The sequence below is a fragment of the Scylla paramamosain genome, chromosome 6 (assembly GCF_035594125.1).
Source record: "Scylla paramamosain isolate STU-SP2022 chromosome 6, ASM3559412v1, whole genome shotgun sequence".
NCBI classification, from domain to species: Eukaryota; Metazoa; Arthropoda; class Malacostraca; order Decapoda; family Portunidae; genus Scylla; species Scylla paramamosain.
Genome location: NC_087156.1, coordinates 29,506,997 through 29,511,996, shown reverse-complemented (window position 1 = coordinate 29,511,996; position 5,000 = coordinate 29,506,997). Strand labels below are relative to the sequence as shown.

The following is a 5,000-nucleotide window of genomic DNA, read 5'->3' as shown; positions in this document are numbered from 1 at the left end:
CTTTCTCACCGTGTGAGTCTTAGGAATAACTTCCATAAATAAATTTCGTTGTTATATCCTTCCACAGCACACACACACACACACACACACACACACACACACACACACACACACACACACACACACACACACACACACACACACACACACACACACACACACACCTTCACCTCTCCGACTCTCACCCCCTCGCACACCTCCGTCTATCTATTTCTCATCCCTCCAGCCCTCCTTCTCTCCCTCAATCACTCCCTGACCCTCCTCCCCCTCCCTCTCCTCCACACCCTTGCCACCTCATCCTCTCTTAACACGTAAATGAAAAATGAAGGTTCGCAAGAAACAGCGGAAGAAGAGAACGAAAAATGAAGATAATCCAAAAGAGAGAAAAAAAAATAGATAAATGAAAAATAAAAACAGCTTTCTATACTTACAAATGATAAATAAAAGAGAGACAGCGATAAAATTCGACGAAGGGAAGCAATGGAAATAAATAATAATGATAAGAAAAATGACATCACTGGGGGAGACGGGAGGTAAAAAACTTATTAAGGCGAGTTTGAGAAAATTTTAAAAAAGGGGAAATAAAAATAAAATATTGAGTCGTGGCTGGGATGTAACATTAATTAGAAAAAACAGAAATAAATAGACGGGAATCGTATTTTTAACATTTGATGGAAAAGGACGGGAAGAGGAGGAGGAGGAGGAGGAGGAGGAAGAGGAGATGGAGATGGAGGAATAGGAGATGAAGATTAGGGAGGAGGTGAAGGTGGAAAAGCTACTGCAGAAGAAGGAGGAGGAGGAGAAGGAGAGAAAGTAAAATCAGACCTCACCCTTCCTTTCTTGCTTTCTTCCCTCCTTCCTTTCTCCCTCTCTCCCTCCCTCCCTCCGTCCTCTCCTTTCTCCCCATGGATGTAAAATTAGACTTGCGTATTACAATTAAATTAAAGTAGTGTGAAAAATGTGTTTCTCAGAGAGAGAGAGAGAGAGAGAGAGAGAGAGAGAGAGAGAGAGAGAGAGAGAGAGAGAGAGAGAGAGAGAGAGAGAGAGAGGGGAAGAGAGTAATGAAGTAAGTTACACGATATTTATAAGTTAAATCAAAATGTTGTGTGTGTGTGTGTGTGTGTGTGTGTGTGTGTGTGTGTGTGTGTGTGTGTGTGTGTGTGTGTGTGTGTGTGTGTGTGTGTATATATATATATATATATATATATATATATATATATATACACACACACACACACACACACACACACACACACACACACACACACACACACACACACACACACACACACACACACACACACACACACACACATTAGAATGGCATGGAATTGGAGCAGCACAACACAACAAAACACTTAGCGAATCCGTTAAATGACGATACATGTAAAAGATACATTGAAAGATAAAACTTTGAACACTATGGCTGAAACAGCATTTATCTTCTCTCTCTCTCTCTCTCTCTCTCTCTCTCTCTCTCTCTCTCTCTCTCTCTCTCTCTCTCTCTCTCTCTCTCTCTCTCTCTCTCTCTCTCTCTCTCTCTCTCTCTCTCTTTCTCTCCCCCCCCCCTGTCCGCGTCCCTCCGTGTGCCATTAAATAACAGATATCTCAGATTAAACCTTCACCGACATGAAGCTGCCCGTCCGGATCAAACTGAATAAATCAAAGACAATCAATTTTAAAACTACTGCTTCATCGCGGTTATTCTCTACCTCTCCCTTTTCTCCCCTCCCTTTCTCCCATCCCTTTACCTCTCCCTCTCCTTCCCCACCATGCTCTCCTCCCGTATACGCAGACAGACGCGCAGACATACACGTGTAGATAGATGTATAGAATAGATAGAAAGGTAAAAATACAGCAGGGAAAAATTGTTTGCAGTGAAATAGACAGAGTTTGGTGGAAAGATCGAAGACGTGTCGTGACGGAAGGGGGAGAAAAAGAATGCGAAGCAAAAAGAACAGCGAATAAAAAGAAATAGGATAGAAATGAAAATGACGAAGAAGGAGAAGGAAGCGAAAAAAGAGAGAGAAACAAAAATAAGGGAGTAAAAAGAAACGGAAGAGAAAGCAACACAATTGAGAGACAGGATGACAGATTCAGAGAAAAGGGAAAAACTGAAGTGGACAAGAGAAAAGAAAAATAGGGGGAAAAATTGGAAAATAAAGAACGTACATACAGGGAATGAAAGAATAGACAGACAGATAGATAGATAGATAAATAGATAAATGAATAGATAGATAGCTAGATAAAGATAGAGAGAGAGAGAGAGAGAGAGAGAGAGAGAGAGAGAGAGAGAGAGAGAGAGAGAGAGAGAGAGAGAGAGAGGCTGTACGTACGTGGATAAAAAGCAGGGACAGTCGATAATGCAATAATAATAGGAACTGGACGAGAGATTTTTCGTAGGTATAAATATGACAGAAGAAAAAACACAACACAATGGGGCTCAGTGAGGAAAGAAGAAAAAACAGGAGACTGAAAGAGAGAGAGAGAGAGAGAGAGAGAGAGAGAGAGAGAGAGAGAGAGAGAGAGAGAGAGAGAGAAAGAAGGAGGAGAAAGACGGAGTTTGGATTCAGGATTACTCAAGAGAGAGAGAGAGAGAGAGAGAGAGAGAGAGAGAGAGAGAGAGAGAGAGAGAGAGAGAGAGAGAGAGAGAGAGAGGAATGAGAGGGAAGGAAGCAAAAGGAAGAGAGTGAGCAGCAAGTATGAGATAGGGAAAGAGAAGAAGTAGATATATTGAAGGAGAGGGGAAGGAGAGGAGAGGCAGAATATTAACACGGAGAGAATGAAAGAGGCTTGGAGAAGGAGGAGGAGGAGCATAGGAGGAAGAATTGGAGGAGGAGGAGAGCAAATATGGTATAACAGGAACACGAAAAGGGGAAAGAATAAAGAGGGGAAGAGTTATTGGAAATGGACGTTTGAAGGGATAAGAGAGAGAGAGAGAGAGAGAGAGAGAGAGAGAGAGAGAGAGAGAGAGAGAGAGAGAGAGAGAGAGAGGGAACAGAGTAAATGTATGATGATAAAATGCATGATAACAGGGGAAGGATAATAATATTTTTTGATAATAAAATGAGGGAAAACACACACACACACACACACACACACACACACACACACACACACACACACACACACACACACACACACACACACACACACACACACACACACACACACACACACACACACACACACACACACACACACACACACAAGATCCTCGTTAACCAGACGGGCAGTATTATTAAAAAGATATAGAAAGAAAAGAAAAGAAATAAGAGAGAGTGGAGTGGGATTCCCCCCCCCCACGAGAGTAAGAGGAATAAGAAAATGGAAGGTAGAGAAAATGACACAATTGGTAAAAAAAAAAAAAAAGAGGAGACAAAAAACTCATAAGGTCATACAAGTACAGACTATTCATGAAAATTATATAATAGAGAGAGAGAGAGAGAGAGAGAGAGAGAGAGAGAGAGAGAGAGAGAGAGAGAGAGAGAGAGAGAGAGAGAGAGAATGTATAAAAAATAATAAATAAAGGGATGTTAAAAGATGCAGAAGGGGAGAGTCAAACTGAAAAGCCGGAGAGAAAATAAAAGTGCACGAGGGAGGGAGGGACGGAGGGACGGTCGGAGGGAAGGCACGTGGGAGGGAGGGAGGGAGGGAAGGAGGGAAGGAGCAACTACATGGATTATTAAGTACAGTGAATGTTGCTTGTCGTGTACCGATGGGCTTCCAAAATGCTGCATGAGAGGGACAAAAATTTTCTTTCTGTGAGGGTGTGGATTGACGAGAGAGAGAGAGAGAGAGAGAGAGAGAGAGAGAGAGAGAGAGAGAGAGAGAGAGAGAGAGAGAGAGAGAGAGAGAGAGAGAGAGAAGACCAAAGGGAAGTAGGATTTAAGTTAGTGGGGTGTTGGTGGGGAGAGAAAGAGGAGGAGAAAGAGGAAAAGGAAAATTTGTATTAAGAGGAGGGGGAGTAGAGGAGAGAGAAAGGAGTGGAGTCTTTACCAGTGGAGGAAAGGGAGGGAAGGAAGGGAGGGATGGGAGTAAAACTATTGGCTTCTTTCACGGTTCGTAAATTGAATGCATCTTTGTTCAGTGCGGCTCTCTGGGGGGAGAGGGGAAAGAGGGGAAGGGGGCAATGTTTGATGATGGTCATATTTCCTTACTTTACTGACTGTCTGACTGAGTGATTAACTGACTGGCTAATTGCTGCCTCACCGCTTGACTGATTATCTGGCTTATAACTGGATACTTTATTGTTTAACCGCATAGCTCACTTACTGATTAACTGACTCACTAAATGACTGACTGGCAGACTCATTTACCGACTGACTCACAAATTATGTTGTGACTCGTTAACCAACTGGCTCACTAGCTGCCTTATCCACTGAATGAGTAACTTGCTAACTGACTAACTAACCGACTTACTAACCGACTGAGTCGTTAATGACTTAACCCCCTGAAAATTCTCACTTGCTAACTAACTGCCTCATTAACCCCTTCCCTCTCAAATTACTTCACCGCTTCAATGATAAAACCACAGACCACGCTGATTTTCTGACTGACTGATTAACCTCCTGACTTACTAATCAACTCCCCGCCTGAACGATTCCCCGCATGGCTCTTCACTCATTCCGGTTATAGACTGACTAGCTGGATACCTGCCTGGGCTTGGATGGTCTTATGATTAGCCTACAAAAGCCTGATTAATTGAGTGGCCGCCCGACAGACCCGACAGATTCACTAACATGATAAATCTCTCTCGCTGAAAACCGGATTCTTTGATAGCTGTGTTTATTCCTAGAGTGTAATAAGCTTGTAGTCTTCTATTTGACCTTCACAGATTATTATAAACCGTAGCCAAGCGACCCTCGTGCACCTGATACGCCTGTAGCTCCCTATATATATATTTTTTACCTGTACCTACCTACTGGGACCAATTAATTAGTTTATTATCGGTAATCTTAACTATAAAAGCTGGGTAGTTGGTGAAGGGAAAATACCAT

At 42.6% G+C, this 5,000-nt stretch overlaps 1 protein-coding gene across 1 annotated transcript in view; it reads left to right on the top strand.

Annotated features, from left to right (window-relative positions):
• Positions 1–5,000, top strand: part of LOC135101067 (NGFI-A-binding protein homolog) — a 152,794-nt gene that overhangs the window by 7,000 nt on the left and 140,794 nt on the right. The gene's annotated exons all lie outside the window — the stretch shown is intronic.